This window comes from Sus scrofa, chromosome 3 (assembly GCF_000003025.6).
Source record: "Sus scrofa isolate TJ Tabasco breed Duroc chromosome 3, Sscrofa11.1, whole genome shotgun sequence".
NCBI lineage: Eukaryota > Metazoa > Chordata > Mammalia > Artiodactyla > Suidae > Sus > Sus scrofa.
The window spans coordinates 45775964-45794553 of NC_010445.4; positions in this window are offsets into that span (position 1 = coordinate 45775964).

Here is an 18590-nt window from a genome sequence, read left to right on the forward strand (position 1 = left end):
CCTAGACCCGAATCCAGTGCACCCCCTACCCTCCAGCCCCATCCTCCTCCCTCAGCCTCCTCAGAAGAGCCTCTGTTGGCTTCTGACCATGCCGAGGCCATGGTCTGGTTGGTGCCCTGGTGGCTCTGTACAGGGCCATCTCACACCCCTGGGTGCCTGTAGCCTTCACCTTGGCGCCCTGCCCCCAGTCACAATCTTGAGTGTCAGGCCCAGGCCCTGTGCCACCCAAAGTTGCAGGGGCTGGTGGCATGGGGGGAGGGGGACAGGGGAGGGAGTCCCTGGCTTGCATGGGGGAGGGGAGAAGGGAAGGGAGTTCTAGGCTGACCAGAATCTTGCAGGAGGGAACCTCCCTACAGGGATGGCAGTCCCCTTTTTTTTGGTCTTTTAGGCCCACACTGGTGGCATCTGGAAGTTCCCAGGCTAGGGGTTGAGTTGGAGCAGTAGCTGCCGGCCTACACCACAACCATAGCAATGCGGGATCCAAGCTGCATCTGTGACCTACACAGCAACATGCAGCAACACTGGATCCTTAACTCACTGAGCAAGGCCAGGGATTGAACTTGCATCCTCATGGATGCTAGTCGGATTCTTAACCCACTGAGCCACAAGGAGAACTCCCTATTCTATCATCTTGATTCCTCTTCCTCCCTCTCCTCTTCCTTTGTTTAATCAAGTCTGTTGATAAATTCTCTAAAAGGGCTAAAAAATCCTTAGCCCCGCCTCACCCACTACAGCTCTGTTCCATTAGTGATCTCTCTCTCTCTTAAACACACACGCGTGCGTGCGCACACAAACACACACACACACACACACACACACACACACACACACACACACATACTCATGGTCAGTCCCCCTCACAGCTCCACTCCCCAGGGACAAGCAGCTTTGGGAGCCCTCAGCCCCTTGGCTCTCCTCTCCTGGCTGTTCCCCCCTCTCCCCACAATCTTTCTGGGTTCTAGGGGTTGTTTCAGGGAGATGTTGGAGCCTGGGTCTCGTCTTTGAGGAAGCTCCCTAAGGATGGATCTGGGGGGTGTTAAGAAGTCCCTGCTGTCACCCTGACGCCAGCCAGGCAGAGCTCTGAAGGCCTGTGAAAGGCCAGAGCCTGATCCTCCCAGAGGCCAGGTTACTAACAAACATGCCCTCCTGCTGAGGCCAAGCACGCACTTCCTGGCTGCCCTTTTGCATCGCCCACCAGGCACCACCCCCAGCCTCCACCGCTCCCTGAGCTGGGCCGTTCCACCACCATCAGGCCTGGTGGCCTTGAGGTGGATGTCCATGTGGAGGCTCTGTGCATGTGAAGCCAGGGGCCCCACAGAGGGAGGCAGAAAGTACAGCTGTGGCCACACAGGCTTCATCATGGGGGCTGCCCTTGAGTGCAGGGGGCCGGAGGGGAAACTTGGTCTCTGAGGTCCTCAAGCTCCCAGACTCAGGACCCCCATCAAACAGAGCCCAGGTCCTGCAGTCACCCTGCAGAAGCTCCCCAATTCCTCAAATTCTGGGGTGTCCAGCAAGTTGCTTTTCCACCTGCCCTGATTCAACGAGGCCTGGTGCAGCCCATCAACAGGGCGCTGGGGTCGGTATGTGCCCTTGACCGAGTTGGGTCCTGGGGGAAGTCACATCTCTCAGCCTGTTTTCTCATGTCTAAAACAGAAGAATTAGAAGTTCCCGTCATGGCTCAACAGAAACAAATCTGACTAGTATCCATGAAGATCCTGGTTCAAATCCTGGCCTTGCTCAGTGGGTTAAGGATCCAACATTGCTGTGAGCTGTGGTGTAGGTTACACACGAGGCTTGGATCCCACATTGCTGTGGCTGTGGCGTAGGCCAGCAGCTGTAGCTCCAAATAGACCCCTAGCCTGGGAACCTCCACATGCTGTGGGTGCAGCCCTTAAAAAAAAAAGTCAAATAAAAAAAAAAAATCAAAGAATTATCTCAAGACAAAATGGGATGGTGTCTGTAGCGAGCCAGGGCCTTGAAAAAAACGTTTTCCCCCCCTTTCTTCTCACCTGCAAATTCTATCTCTGATCCTTTCCAGCAGGTGCTGGAGGGTGAGGTGTTCAGGGAGAGCCCACCTCTAGGCCTGCCCAGGTCCTGGGAAATCATCTGGGGAGAGCCTATGCTGAGCAGCAGAGCAGCCTTCAGATCCTTGCTTATTTGCTGTGTGACCCCAGCAAAGTTAATCAGCTTCCCTAACACATGTATTGCCATCTGAAAAATGAGGCTCCTGCTGTGCTTCACTCAGAGGATAGGGGAGAGTTGAGATGCTGAGATGCTGTCGCAGAGACAGTGCCTGTGTTGCTGTCAGTCTAGGCAGGATGGGGAGGAGGTAGGGGCTGGGGACAGGGCTGTGGCTCAGAAGTTCTGCCCTGTGGAGACTCTAGGACTGGAAAGGTCTCTGCTGGGCTGAGGCCGAGCTGAGGGTCTGGGATTGTGCAGGGGCAGATGGAGGCCCAAGATCCCTTCCCTGGGCTGCAGCACCAGCCAGAACTGCTCCCTCTTCCCTCTGTTGTTCACCAGTAATTGCCCTAAATGCTACATCTGTTGTCATGACAACATATTACCCATCCTTAGGTAAAAGCCGTTTGCATGGGAGTCAGGCTGTCTCCAGCAATCCCCACCCCTGCCCTGCCCTGCCAGGGGTTGCCCAGCTGGTCCCCCTCCCTCCTTCCATTCAGGCCTTTTAGGGAAGTCACTCCTGTTTTCTACATTTGCAGAATTTGTCTGTTTCTTTGGTCTTCTCTGCTCATTTTGTGTCTCAGTCCTCCTTCTCCCTTCCCTCATCCTCTCTCCTCTCTCTTTTCTCCTTCTCTTTGCTTTTCCCTGGATCCTGAGCCTCTTTCTTGGCTTCCCTCTGCGTCTGTCTCTCTCGCCCTCCTTTCCCCCCACCCTTGGGTGCAGCAGGATAGGGTGAATGTGGTTGGGGGAGGGCCTGCTGGCTGGGCAGGTCTGAGGTGCCCAGGCCTCAAGAAGCCCATGGGAATCCCTGGTCTGGTGCAAGGTGAGCCCAGGGTAGGCAGGCCCTGGGAGCCTCCAGCCTGTATGGTGTGTGGTCTCGAAGGCCTCCAACTGCTCCTGAAGAAGTGTAGGCCAAAGGAGCTGCCTTTCCTCCTCTACCCCCAGCCCCTGCCTTCATCCTCTCTGGATCTGGGGCTCCTCACACGCTTATAGAGTGCTTAGCACTCGCTCAGCACGAGGCTCAGGGCATCCACAGAAGAAGCTTTGCAATGGCTCCAGGAGGTAAGTGGCATTACTTCATTTTACAGGCCAGGAAATGAAAGATCAGAGAGGTTAAGCAACCTGCTTGAGGCTGCACAGCTGGTCAATAGACAAGGCAGGATTTGAAGTTCCAGTCCACAGCTGATGCTCTTAACCATGGTGCTCTAACAATGATACTGAGTGCTTACTATTCGCTGGGCACTGTGCATTTCATCACAATTGGAACTCTTGTAGCTTTCACAGCAACCCTACAGGTTGACCATGAGCATCTATTTTACCAACGAGGGACTCAGGACACAGAGAGGTCAAGTACCTCTCTCAAGGTCATGTTGTCTTCAGGCATGTCAGGCAGGATTTGAACCCAGGCCTTTCTGCCTCCAGGCCCTGGGCTCTTAACTCTGAGAGCTGTTGTCCCCTTCTTCCTCTCCTGTGGGGAGGGGGCTGCAGCAGAGTGGGGACTGAATCTCAGGGACAAGGACATCATCCAAGTGTCTTCTCCTCCTCCCTGATCCCCTGTAAAGTCCCCTCCAGGCCCTGCAAGGGACATTTTTGGGGGGAATCAGAGGAAGAAGCCACATCATGCTAGGCAGGCACATTGTCTGCTCCTTTGCAGGGTTCTGTGCAAGTGAGGGGAAAGCTCCAGGTCACTAGGAGAGGCCCCCAATCCCACAGCTCCCAGGCAAACCACAGCACAGTGCGAGCACCCCCAGGGCTCCTGTCACTGGCCCCAAACCCCCAGGATTGCAGGCGGTAGGAGGGCCTGCCTGCAGCTGGGGGCCTGAACTGTCACAGGCCTGAGCCGGCCTCTCAACGCGCTCTCTTGGCCCAAGTCAGCCAGGAACATCCACGGCCCTTCTTGCCCTGTTGCTCTGGTCCCCAGAGAGCAGATTCGGCTTGGAACACACTGTCCCAAGTGCGGCTGACGGGATGATGGAGAGGCGGGTTATTTTTAACAGTGGAGACTCATGGACAGAGTCTTTTCCAGGCCAGGGAAAGAGACATCCCGAGAGGGTGGGGACCAGGACTCAAGGTCCTCCCCTGCTCCCGCCCTCCTGCTCCTTCCCCCTCCCTCCTAGGCCTGAGAGCCCGAGGACTTTTCCCCTCACTGAGCAGAGGGTGGCTGCCACCTGGCTGTCAACCCCAAGGAGGGCCAGCAGGGGTGGGAGCCACAGAAGTCCTTCCCCCACCAGCCCGGAAGCTACAGGGCTGGGAGCCGATCAGGGCCCCTGCCACCTCCAGACTTCAAGGCGCCCAGGCCTGGCCTGGCCTGTTCTGTCCAGCCTTTTCTGTGCCTCTGAGGGAAATGGCTCCTTCTCCAGACCCAGGCTCTTCTCAGCTCCAGCTGGAACGTACAGAATGTTGAAGCATGACCCCAGACTTCAGACACCTCAGAGCTCTTCCCCCCGTCCCACCCCCGGTTGCTGTATATTGGGTCCTGCAATGAGCCAGGTGCCTGCTGAGCACCTGGCCTGCCTTCCATCGTCTCTGTGAGGGTGGAGCTGTCTTACCTACCCACATGTGGATGCCAAATTGTTCAGGTCTTGGAATGACCCTTTCCTGCCCTCCTGTGTGACTTTTGAAGGACACACCATCCTGCGTCACCAGGGTTTCTAGGGGGAGCAGCATGTAGCTGAGGTGAGACTCGGGCTGGGAGGCCAGGACCTGACTTCCAACCTGCTCTGCTGCTGTGTGTGTGTGGGACCTGTCCCCCTGCCCCGCTCGCCCCTGGGGCCTGGGACTTCTCGTTGAGGCCCAGACAGTATGGGAAAAAAATGTTCTCTAAGACCCTTCTTGCCAGATGCCCAGGCTGAGTCCATGCCAGTGTTCATGCCTGACCAGCCAGGTCAGGGAGACAGTTGCTGGATGAATGCACCAGTTTTAACACACGCTCCACTTCTGGCACAACCCCTTTCCATTCTGCACTCAGAGGGGCCTTTTTAAAGATCACTCAGGTCTAAAAAAAAGAAAAGAGTTCCCGTTTTGTCTCAGCAGGTTAAGAACTTGACACAGTGTCTGTGACACAGGTTTGATCCCTTGCCTCCCTCAGTGGGTTAAGGATCTGGTGTTGCCAAAAGCTGCTGTGTAGGTCACAGATGTGGCTTGGATCCCGCATTACTGTGGCTGTGGCATAGGCCAGAGGCTGCAGCTCCTATTCGACCCCTAGCCTGGGAACTTCTATATGCTGTGGGTGCAGTACTGAAAAGGGGGAAAAAAGAAAAGGATTACAATCCAATGACTGTTTCCTATATATGTACACAACCCAGATCAAGGTGCAGAGTATTTCTTTCACTTCGGAAAGTCTCTTCTCCCCCTTCTCAGTCAATGTTCCCGGGAGAAAACATCATCCTGATTCCTGCCACCATAGATTAGTTTTGTCTGTTCTAAAACTTTCATATAAAAGTAATCAAAACATAAATGCTCTTTTATGTCTGCCTTTTTTTTTTTTTTTTTTTTTTGCTCAATATAATGTTAGGGAGAGTGATCCAGTCTTAGTACTGGTTCAATACCTCTTATCCATTCCCTCTTGATGGAATTGTGGATGGTTTCCAGTTTTTAGTAACCGTGAATAAAGCTGATATGAATGTTCCCAGATATGTCTTTTGGTGGCCACGTGAGCTCATTTCTTTTGGATAAATATCTAGGAGTAGAATTACTGGGTCAGGATTTCCTGTCGTGGCTCAGTGGTTAACAAACCCAACTAGTAACCATGAGGTTGCAGGTTGGATCCCTGGCCTTGCTCAGTGGGTTAAGGATCTGGTGTTGCCAAGAGCTGTGGTGTAGGTCACAGACGCGGCTCGGATCCTGTGTTGTGGCTCTGGCATAGGCCAGCGGCTACAGCTCTGATGCAACCCCTAGCCTGGGAACCTCCATATGACTCAGGTGCGGCCCTAGAAAAGACAAAAAAAGAAAAAAAAAAAAAAGAATCACTGGGTCGTAAGATAGGCAGATATTTGCTTTAGTGGATACTGCCAAACAGTTTTCCAAAATTATCCTACCAATTACATTTCTGTTGACTGTAGTTCCAGTTGCTCCACATTCTCACCATCACTTGATGGTATCAGTCTTTTTCTCAGTCTGGTGAGCACGTAATGATATCTCCCTCTGTTTTGTTTTGTTTTGTTTTGTTTTTGGGTTTGGTTTTTTTTGTTTGTTTTTTATTTATTTATATGGAAGTTCCCAGGCTAGGGGTTGAATCGGAGCTGTAGCTGCCGGCCTACTCCACAGCCACAGCAACTCGGGATCTGAGCCGCATCTGTGACCTACACCACAGCTCACGGCAACACCAGATCCTTAACCCACTGAGCAAGCCCAGGGATTGAACCTGCGCCCCCATGGGTGCTAGTCAGGTTCGTTTCCATTGAGCCATGATGGGAACTCCAACTTTGTTACTTCTAAGCTAATTGCTATTCCGCTGTATGGGTATGTCACATTTTGTTTATCTGTTCAGCAGGAGATAGACATTTGGGTTGTTTCTACCTCTTAACTATTGTGAATCCTACTCTTATGAACATTTGTATAGCTGTTTTCAGTTATTTTGGGTATAATACCTAGGAGCAGGTTATATGGAAAAATCTATATTTAGATTTTTGAGAAGCTGCCAAACTGTTTTCTAAAGCAGCTGCACCATTTTACAATCTTACCAGCAATGTGTGAAGGTTCCAATTTCTCTATATCCACAACAACAGTTTTTATTGCTCATTTTAAAAATTCTGGCCAGTCTAGTGGACGTGAAGTGGTATCTTATTGTGGTTTTGATTTCCGTCTCCCTAATGTCTAGTGATATCGAGTATCTTTTCATGGTTTTTTTTTTTTTTTTTTTTTTTTTGCCCATTTATATTTCTTCTCTGAACATCTGCCTATTCAAGTTCTTTGTTCATTTTTTAGTTGGACTATTTGTTTTTTAATTATTTAGTTGTAGGAATTCTTTATGTATAATGGAAACTAGACTCTTACTGGATCTGTATTTAATTTGCAAATACTTTTTCCCATTTTGTAGGTTTTATTATTTTTACTTTCTTGGTGGTGTCCTTTGATGCTAAAATTTTTAAAATTTTGAAGTCTATTTCTCTATTTTTTTTTTTTTTTTCAGGGCTGCACTCTTGGCATATGGAAGTTCCCAGGCTAGGGGTCTAATCAGAGCTGCAGCTGCCTGCCTATGCTGCAGCCATAGTCACAACAAAGCCAGCTCCAAGCCACCTCTTCGACCTACACCACAGCTCATGGCAATGCTGGATCCTTAACCCACTCAGCAAGGCCAGGGATCTAATCTGCATCCTCATGAATACTAGTTGGGTTCGTTTCCACTGAGCCACAATGGGAACTCCCTGCTTGTGCTTTTGATGTCATATCTTAGAATCTATTGCCAAATCCCAGGTCATGAAGATTTACTCCTGTGTTTTCTTCCAAGAGTAGTATAGTTTTAGTGCTTACATTTGGATAATTGATCCATTTTTAATTAATCTTTGCACATGCTGTGAGGTAAGGGACCACCATTGTTCTTTGGCAAGTGGATATTCAGTTGTCCCAGTATCATATGTCGAAGAGACCCATTCTTTCCTCATTGAATATTCTAGGCTCCCTTGTTGAAAATATAATTAACTATAGACATATGGGAGTTCCCATTGTGGCTCAGTGGTAACGAACCCGACTAGTATCCATGAAGATGTGGGTTTGATCCCTGACCTCACTCAGTGGATTAATGATCTGGCGTTGCCCTGAGCTGTGGTGTAGGTCACTGACATGGCTTGGATCTGGAGTTGCTGTGGCTTTGTTCTAGGCCGGCAGCTATAGCTCTGATTTGACCCCTAGCCTGGGAAATTCCATGTGTTGAGGGTGGCCCTAAAAAGACAAAATAAAAACAAAAAAAACCCAACCATATATATACATACACACATGCACATATGGATTTATTTCTGGACTCTCAGTTCTATCCTATTAGCTTATCTTGATTGTTAGTGCATTTTTTTCCCCTGAAGAAGTCAGGCTTATCTTCCTTGCATTGGCTGTTCCCTTTGCCTGGAATGCTCTTCCCATCAGTGTCACATGACTCCTTTTTATCATGAAGACTTTCTGCAAATATCTCCTTAGAGAAGCCTCCCCTTATCACTTTCTATCACCTACGTTGTTTTATTCTCCTTATAGTACTTACTTTCACTTGAATTTGTAACCTCTATGAGAGCAGAGTCTTCTGTTCTAGTTACTGGGCACATGGTGCCTGCACATAACAGGTCCTTAAAATATCATTGAATGAACAGCCCCTGTTGCCTAGCCTGGAAAGCCTTTCCTCACCCCTCCACTGATTTAAATACCCCTCATCTTTTAAGATGCCAGCCAAATGCCATCTCCTCCCTGGAGCCCTCCCAGTCTGTGCCAGCTGAACTGTAGGCTCCTCTCCTCTGTTATGGGGAAGACTGACAGGTGGGCCTCCTGCCACTAGACTGGAAGCTCCTTGAGGGCAGGCCCCACCTCTGCACCCACCTGTACCTCATAGCTCACGCAGAGTGGGCCCTTGCTCTGGGCCTGACTCTGGTCTGAGTACAGAGGACTGGAGTGAAGACAGATTTGGGTGAGAGACAACCTTGGGTATGTGGAAAGTAACATAATGTCTTTTCTATCAAAGGAAATCTTGGTTGCTCCGTTTTGCTCAGGTATCAGCTGAAATGCCTTCCTGCGACCCCCTCCTCTTTACATCTTTTCCCAGCAACAATTTGTTTCAATTGGCCAACTGGGAAGAATGTGTGCCCTGACCTGACCAACGGGAAGGGGACAAGTGCATCACCTGCCTTGGGGATAAATAGGGGAGGGTCCTTTGTTCAGCACATGGGCTATTTGAGAACCCACACCCTTCTGCAGAAGTAAAGAGCCTTGTCAAGATCTCCCCACGTTCATGTGCCTCCTTTTTCGACACTGAACATCCAAGCCGTGTCCCCAACAGGTAGAAGGATAGGAGCTGAGAGGCAGTCCTAGAGGATGTCACAGTGTTTAGCCTCAGCATCAGGGATAATGACTGTTCTCAGGTTAGAAATGTGAAAGCTAAGTGGGGGGCCAGGTGTGGAGATCAACAATGAGTTCTGTTTTCTACTACCCAACTTGGAGGCAAAGTGAATGAGGAGGGGCCCCCGAGGCCGCCAGTGTCCCTGGCAATTGGGGCAGGAGGTGGCAGAGCCAGTCTGCCCCACCCCACACCTCCCCACCCCCCAAACTGCCAGTCCAGATCTGGTCTATGCGGTGGACATGGGATCCTCCCAACCTGGGACGCTAGGCTCTGTTACCCCATTCACAACAGGAAACTGAAGTTCAGAGAGTTCAAGCGACCTTCCCCGGGGCACACAGCTCCTAAACTGGAGAGCTGGAAGGCACACCCAGGTCTCCCAGTCCAAGAGGCAGCCTGCGCCAGCAAGACTAGTGCCACAGGAGTCGCTTCTTCAAGGAACTGCCTTGGACCTCTGTTCCAGCTGAAGGCAGAGATGAGGCTCATATATGGAGGAGGTGGCGACGCCACACTTCAGGCACCTGTAGAAGCTGTTTGTGAAGGAATAAGAACATCAGCAATTTTCATGTAAGGCACAGGCTTGAAGATAACACCTCATCAGTCTTAGTGGTTGGAGTGAGTAGAGATCCTGAGACAGCCCTGGGCCTCCCTTTGGCCTTTTCACACCTCTTTCCTGTTCTCTTCCTCAGCCCCTCCTAGTCTTCCCCTCCCCCCTTCCACCGGGTGAGCTGGGGGTGGGGTGGGGGCAGGGAAGAGCCCATTTGCAGGTAAACCTCTCAGCTGTCAGCCTTCCCTGCTCCCCTTGGAGATCCCAGGGCTGCTTCTGCCAAAAGAAGGGAGCCATCTGGTTTCCCATTGTTCCAGAGTGTGTATGTGTGTGTGTGTGTGTGTGTGCGCGCGCACACACACACACATGCATGCTGAGATTATACATCCTCTGTGCCCCAGGACCAGCCCACTGTGTGCAGGTCCCTTAGACAGAGGCTGATTTCCTCGAGGTTACTCCTGCCTCCCATTTCCTCCCCTCCAGCGAGATGAAGCCCTGAGCCCACCTATCAGCCAGGTATCCCCCTCCCAGACCTGAGCAACAGGCTCTGTCTCTGGACATTGCTGCCCCTACCAAGGAGCCAGAGCGTCCCTCCCAGAGAGGGATGAGCGGTGGCTGGAGCCGGAGAGCCATGGGAGGGAAGGACAGAGGGTTGAGAAGAGGCAGGAGGGGAAGAGGAAGCAATTCTGGCTCTGCCCCCCTCAACCCCCAATTCACTGCCCCCCCAGCTGTGTGACCTCAGGCCAACTCTCTCCCCTCTCTGAGCAACTGTCCCTCCTGGGGAATTAGGGAAAAACAAATGGTCAGTGTTCTCAAGGTCATTCATGAAGATGAGGTGAGATAATACAAATCAAGCTAGAGAGCAGGCCTGCCAGAAGTCAGCACTGGGGATGGCAGTGACGGTGGCCCTGCGGTCAGCTGGGAGGCCCGGGTGTGGAGTGGGGACAAGAGAGGGAAGGGCCAGCCACTGTGGTCAGGGTTGGGGGCTGGCAAAACTCCACGGGGGCCCTCCCACATCCTCTTGAGGAGTCTGGAGGGGGCCGCGGGGAGGAGTGAGTCTAGGGGACAGAGGAAGGAGAGGTTGTCACCAGGTAGCATAGGGGCAGGAAGGGGTGCAAGGAGCTTTACGGGACCTGGCACCTGGGCATCAGGTGGCCCCTCTGCATCAGGAAACATGTGTCGTTCTCCCCAGTCTCTGAAAAGCCGACTCCCCACCTGCCCCACCCACTCTTCCCTGGGGAGCCCCCAACCTCTCCAGCGGCCTCACCACACCCACCCCATCTCCACTGCAAGGCCCTGGCCTAATGAGGCTGCTGGGTGGTGGTTTCCTGCAGGGCACACTCAGCCTGGGTTAATGGCTACTTGCTGGCCCCGAGTGATGTCCTGGGTGCCTGCAATGAAGCAAATGTGGCTATTGGTCCCTTTGCCCCTGCAGCTCCCAGATGCTCACAATAGAATTACAGCCTCATAGCCGCCCTCCCGGAGCCAAGGCGGCCTTCAGCTGCCCTCGGGATGGGATGGGCGTCCTGTCCAGGGTCCCCATGGGGACTGTGTGGCTGAGGCTTTTGTGATGGGCTGGGGTAAAGGAGGATGAGCAGCAAAGCAGGGGCCAGAGACTCAGCTCTGGGTCACCAAGGACCCTGGGCTGCTCTCTTGACCTCCTGGCTGAGCTTCCTTCCCCCTCTTCCCCCACCTCCTTCTTGGTGGCCTTATCTCTTTGGAGCCCAGACTTGCCCATGGCACTTCACTGCTTAGAGCTTGTCAGTGGCTTCTCACTGCCCAGGACAAAGTCCAGATCTTGGCTGGTGCTGGGGCCTCACCTTCAGCCTGCAGCCCTCCAGGGTTAGTTCTCCCTCACCCCTGGGTCTGAGCCTTCCCAGCTATTGCCATGCCCCCAAGATGCCCACTTCTGCCAGGTGAGTGGGAGGCGGAAGCCTCTGGTTAAGGACTGGGTTCAAGGTCAATTGCTCAGGGGTGAGCCATCCATGCTCCTGACATCCTTGGGCTCCTCGTCCTCTGGAGCACCCATTAGGCCACATTTCCCAGCCCCCTTGACTAGGGAGGAGTCAGGCCAGTGGAAAGGGGACAGGAGAGACACATGCCACTTCTATTTGGCCCACAAAAGTCCCCCCTGCAACCCTCTACTCAGTTTCCCTTCTTCAGCAACCTCGAACTAAAGGTCAGGACTGAATAGAGCCTGGATCCCTGAGTTACCCCACGGGAGAGAGCTACCTGACTCACACAAGCCTGTGATGTGAGCTATTTGAGCTAAGCCACAGAGATTTGGGGGTTCTTGTTATAGCAGGGAGCCCACCTTGACTTATAAAAATCTTAGGAGAAACTGTGGGCAAGTCTTGTACCGTAAAACTCAATTTTCTCATCTGTGAAATAGGACAACAATACCACCCTCACAGAATTACAGAATGAGGTAGCGTCAGGCGCGTGGCACATTGTAAGCTCTATTTGAAGCTATTGGACATCCGAGCTCAGCCTGGGCAGGTGCAGTTCCTTCTGCTTGGCCTTTCTCCCTCACCTTCTCCACTCCAGGCCTCATGGCTCAGAAAGAAGCTCAGATTAAGGGCTGCCCTGCCTGGGCTCTGAAGCCCTCAGACACATTCTGCAGGCACTCTCTTCACTGCACCATTTTCAGTTGTTTGCCAGTCTTTCTTTCCTAGACTGGGCATTGCCAGCAGCCTGCGTGGAGCCTGACACCAAGCAGGACCCACAAGTGGCTCTTTGGTTTGTAAAACGAGGCTTGCCTGGACTGTCTCTCAGGCTAGGCTTGAGTCGTGAAGGTGGTTGTGGCCTACGTGGGGAACAACTTTTGAAAAAATGGACAACCATCTCCAAGACTCTCGGGTCAGTTCCCTGATCCAGAGGACCCCCATCTCCCGCCCTTGCACCCTGACTCCCAGGCTTGTCCACTGAAGCTCTCTGCCAACCTCGGCTCTCTTTGTCTCTGTGGATTCAGGATGGCAGCTGCCAAGGCCACTAGCCCCAAGCAGAACCCAGGTGAGGCCTGTAACCTTAGATTCAAGCCAGCTGGGGGCGCCTACTGGCTGCAGCCCCACTTGGCCCTCCCTCATTTCCTGTATCTCCTCCTACTTCTCTCCGAACAGGTGAGGGGGTGTGGCCGCCTCCTTGGTCCCTGGAAGAATAGGGCAGGGTGGGAAGGGCACTGAGAATGCTGCACTCAGGAAGGCCTGTGCTTTCAGGTTCAGTTGTGACCTAAGCCTGTGAAACAACAGGAGGCGAGTCAGTGCCCCCCACCCCCTCCACCTGCTACCACCGCCTCCAGTGTTTTGAGGAAGTGGCGGGGGGGGGGTCCGGGGAGCGGGGAGAGACCCTTCCTGGGGCCGTGGGGTGTGGGCTGGGCCTCGAAGCTACGATTCCCTCCAGCATCCCCTCCGTCTCCTTCGTGGATGCTTCAGCTGCCAGGTAGAGCCTGAGAGGAGAGGACAGTGAGCCCCAAGGTCTTTGTCCACAAGGTGGTTCCAGTTTGCTGTGGGGTGGCAGTTTACTCCAGATGGAGCCCCAGTTTCCCCTGGGGGACCGATCCAGCTGGGCGATGATGCTCTGCAGGGTGTGTGGGCAGGAATCAGCCACCTGAGCCAGCGACGGCCTGTGGCTCCTGTCCCCAAGAGAGCTCTGTCCCTCAGCATCTGGCCTGCGCCTCTCTGGTGATGTTGGCATGGCCCACAGCCACTTCACTCCGTTCTGGGTCCTGCATTCCACCAATTGTCACAGCTGCAGCACTTCTCCATGTTTGTGATTGTTTTCAGGCTCTGTTTTAAACAACTACCATTTATGTAACTGTTCTATTATTTGGGGAAACTTAGGTGGCTTCTGGTTTTCCAGCACTACAGAAAGTGCTGCATGGAACATTTTTGAGCAGAATGCTTTCTGCTGCATGAACATGGCTCTCTGGGCGAGATTTCCAGAACGGGAGCTGTGGGCTCAAAGGGCTGCAGTGTTTTGAGTCAGAACACCTCGAGTGGGGCGGCCCTCATAAATGACCTGGTCCTTCCATCCTTGAGACAAGATGAGCTCCAGAGAGGGGAGGTGGCCTGGTCAAGGTGACTGGCAGATTTGAGGGCTGCTGGGCCCAGAATCTGCTGCTACTTCCTCTCCTTGAAGATTTGTGGTCTGGAAAAGAGGACCAAGCTGCTGCAAATGCTCCTTCAAGGAGTTTTGTGTGTGTGCTTTTTTTAATCTTTATTAAGATATAGTTCACATATTGTCATATCTCTTTACTGAGATATAATCCATACTATACTATATAATTCACCCACTTAAAGGGCACACTTTAATGGCTTTTAGTATGTTCACAGAGTTATACAATCATCACCACAATCAATATTAAATGGTTTCCATCACCCTGAAAAAAACCCTTTATCTGTCATACCCCCAACCTCCTACTCCACTTCCTACTCCCAGCCCCTGGCAACCACTAATTTACTTTGTGTCTCTATGGATTTGCCTATTCTGGACATTTTGTAGAAATGGTATCATACAATATGTGACCTTTTGTGATTGCCTTCTTTCACTTAGCATAATGATTTCAAGATTCCTCCAAGTTGTAGTTGTCACTACTTCACTCTCATTTATGGCCCAGTAATACTTCCTTATATAAATATATAATGCTTTGTTTATCTACCCATCAGTTGATAAACATTTGGGTTGTTTCAACTTTTTGGCAGCCTGGAGCCTGCCTGGCCCTTGGGGGAGGCCTCAAGCCACTGGCAGGGCTTCTCCCGGGGTGCTGACCCACCAGCTCTGGTTCCAAAGAGCCTTTGCCTCACAGCCTGCAGGGCAGTGCCAGGAACCTGCCTCTCATGGCTCCATGTCCCTAGAGTGTGGGTGAGGGCATGAAATGAAGTACTTCCGGGGAAGGCTGGAATTCAGCTGGAGGATCCAAGGTCGGAGCTCTGAGAGCTGCTGCCCTACAACAAGCTGAATCTAGCACCCAGCACAGGTTTATTTATCAGTCTCATTTCTTTCTTTCTTTCTTTCTTTCTTTCTTTCTTTCTTTCTTTCTTTCTTTCTTTCTTTCTTTCTTTCTTTCTTTCTTTCTTCCTTTCTTTCTTCCTTTCTTTCCTAGATGAGCAAGCCCTGTGCACTGAGCCCTGTGCTGGAATGAGGCCCTTGGAAAACCATAGTCTGCTGGGGACATGGCCTGTAACCAAACCCTGGTGACATAGGGTAATACTTCTGGAATCCAGGGTCACTCAGGGTCACAACCCAGAGAGAAGGGAAACCAAAAAATGGGAGAGGAGGAGGATGTCAGAAACTCCTTGGCTATTTATATACTTGGAATGAATAATCTGGCAATGGAATTAAGAAAAACCCTTCCATTTATTACAATTGCCTCAAAGAATAAAACACAAGAATAAATGTAACGAAATACTGAAAACTAGAAAGCATGGTTGAAAGAAATGAAAGAAGATCTAAATAAATGAAAAGACATCCTTATTCATAGATCAGAATGTTTAATATTGTTAATGTGGCAATATTCCCCAAATTGGACTACAAATTCAATGCAATCTCTATCAAAATTCCAGTTGGCTTTTCCGAAAAATTGAAGAGCTGATCCTGATGTTTATATGGAAATGCAAAGGACCCAGAATAGCGAACAAAGTATTGAAAAAATTGGAGGGTTTCTGATTGCAAAACTTACTACAAAGTTACATAAACTAAGATTGGGTGGCACCAGCATAAGCTTACATTCCAATCAATAGAATAGAATTTAGAAATAATCTCTCCCGTTTATAGGAATTAATTTTTGACAAAGATATTGAGCCAGTTCAATGGGGGAAAGAAGAGTCTTTTCGACAATTGGTATTGGGACTGGATATTCCTATGTAAAGAATGAATTTGGATCCCTACCTCATATCATATGTAAATATTGATTCAAAATAGATCAAAGATTTAAATGTAAGTCAAAACAACAAAACCCATAGAGAAAACATAGACATAAACCTCATGACATTGGAGTAGGCAGTTGTTTCTTAGATATGACCCCAAGAGTAAAAGCAACCAAAGAAAGTATTGATAAAATAAATTTATTTTTTAATAAATTAAAAAAAAAAAACACCCTGTGCTTCAAAGGATATTATAAGGGGAAAAGACAACCTAAGAACCCAGGGAGTGGCGGATCCCCAGAGGCCCCCTGTGATGTCCTGCACACTTGTGAGTGATGGCCCTGAGGGTGGCCATGAAAACCTGACTAGTGATATGATTTCCATTTCATTAGTTCAAAACAGAGTGAGGCTCAGACACAGGGCAGGCGATCATGGGGCAGAGGGCTGCTGTAGGCAAGGGTCTTCAGCAGGGCACTCTGTGCTGTGGGAAGGGACATCCTCAACAATGCTTACACCTGCCATGTAGCATCAGCCAGGTGTCAGGAGCACCCCCGGCCCTGAGGATCAGGATAAGAGGGCCGTGAACCCCAATCCATGGTCTGTCCACCACACTTCCCAATTAGGCTGGTATTTGGTCCATATCACAGGTCCTTAAGAAGCCCCCCTCACATGAAGCATCATGGGAGCAGTGGATGCTTCTGAACAGCTGGTCATCCAGGTCCTTCAGAGCAAATAACTTTAAAATGATGTTTTGGGAATTCCTGCTGTGGTGCAATGGTTTAACCATCTGGCTCTTCTCTGTGGAGGTGCCCTTTAAATCTCCTGCTGGGTGTAGCAGATTAAGAGTCTGGCATCGTTCACAGCTCTGGCTTGGATTCTGTCCTTGGATTACCAACTTCCATGGGCTGTGGGCGTGGCCGAAAAAGAAAACATATAAATAAATAAATAAATAAATAAATAAATAAATAAGTAAATAAAATGATGCTTTGGACAACACCAGATGTGCCCTTGGGGGCTCCTCAATTACCCCCTCCAAAGCAGCTCAGCTCACATCCCTCCCACCCCACCCTCCCACTCTTCCCTCCTTCTCCCTCATTTTCCCACCTTGTCTGTGAGGACACCACCTCTCTTATCTCCTGCCACCTAAGCCTGCCTTCTTTGAAACACTGGCTCCTGCCTTGGCAGGTTGCAAAGACTTTGTCAAACAGGTACATCCTTCCTTCTTCTCATCACGCCAGCTGGTGGAGTGTAGCCTGTGTGGTCACCCTGGGAGCACCTGACAGCCCCTGGGCTGTAAGTCCATGAGCCATCAGGAGGCTCCCAGTGAAGAATGGGATTAAATTGGTGGTCCAAATAGGTTAACAACAAGGTCCTACTATACAGCACAGGCAACTATATTTCATATCATGTAATAAACTATAATAGGAAAGAACCTGAAAAAGAATATATGTGTGTTTGTGTGTGTGTGTGTGTGTATACACACATATATAGTGTATATAAATATATATATATATGGATCAGTTTGCTGTACACAAGAAATGCACACAACATTATAAATCAACTATTCTTCAATTCCTTTTTTTTTTTTTAATTAGTGGTCCAATATTAGGAGAACAGACAGGTGTGGGCCACACAGCCATTAGAAACAAGGTGACATGCCGTTACTGAGAGATCCTAAAAATAGTGCTGAGTAAAAAACTGTGATGGAGGGAGGTTATACCATGAGATCACTCCGTGAACTGAATATACAAGCACACGGCAATGATACTAGATCTTTCTAAGGATATGTGGGTATCTAAGGACATCTGTGGGAGGATCAGAGGTGGAAGGGGGATGGAGGGGAAAGCTGGAATAAATCCTATGAGTAGTGCCTCCCAAAGCCTGCAGGAGAGGGCGGGTCAGAAAGGAAGAGGTGTCGGTGCAACAGAAATGAATCCAACTAGGAACCATGAGGTTGTGGGTTCAATCCCTGGCCTCGCTTAGCAAGTTAAGGATCTGGAGTTGCCGTGAGCTGTGGTGCAGCTCGCAGACATGGCTCGGATCTGGTGTTGCACTGGCTGTGGTGTAGGCCAGTAGCAACAGCTCTGTTTAGACCCCTAGCCTAGGAACCTCCATATGCCGCGGGTGTGGCCGTAAAAAGACAAGACAAAAAAAAAAAAAAAAAGAAAGGAAGAGGTGGGAGCTCTTCCTTTCTTCATTGGGGCTCAGAGATAATGAACCTGACTAGACTCCATGAGAATGTGGGTTCGGTCCCTAGCCTCACTCAGTGGTTAAGGATCTGGTGTTGCCATGAGCTGTGGTATAGGTCACAGACGAGGCTAGGATACCGCATTGCAGTGGCTGTGGTGTAGCCTGGCAGCTGCAGTTCCAATTCGACCCCTAGCCTGGGAACCTCCATATGCCAGAGGTAGGGCACTGTGGCTGCAGAGAGAAGGTGAGCAGTGGCTGGGGGTATGAAACAGCTGCACGAGGACCTGCAGGGGATGGGACCCCAGCAGCCTCTGACTCTGCACCCAGGAGGGGGCAGGGGTGGGAGGGCTTGGAGACATGGCCTTCCGTGTTCCTCTCTGCTGAGGTTGGGGCACAGGGCAAGCCAGCCAGAATTCTCGAGCCACCTCTGGCTGAGCGCAGAAAGCAGCTGTCACCGCTGGAGGGGTGGGAGCCTTGGCCCCTGGAAGCAGGCCAAGCATGTGGAAGCCCGGAAATGTGCGGACGTGAGCAGCTCTGCGGCCCCGGCCTCTGGCTGGCCAGCATGGAGCCAGGCCTGCCCTTCCCCACCTTCCAAATCTACCACCCTAGAGGCCAAAGGCTTCTGGTGGGGCTGGAGCCAGAGGGACCCCCAAGGCAGAAGGGAGGGAGAAGCACTGGGAAAACTCAGCAGCTTGATCTCATCTGCCTCTTAATTAAAGCAACTGTGCGGGGCATGTGCAGATGCACGAGGGCTGGGGGAAGAGGCAGGTGGGCTTCCCAC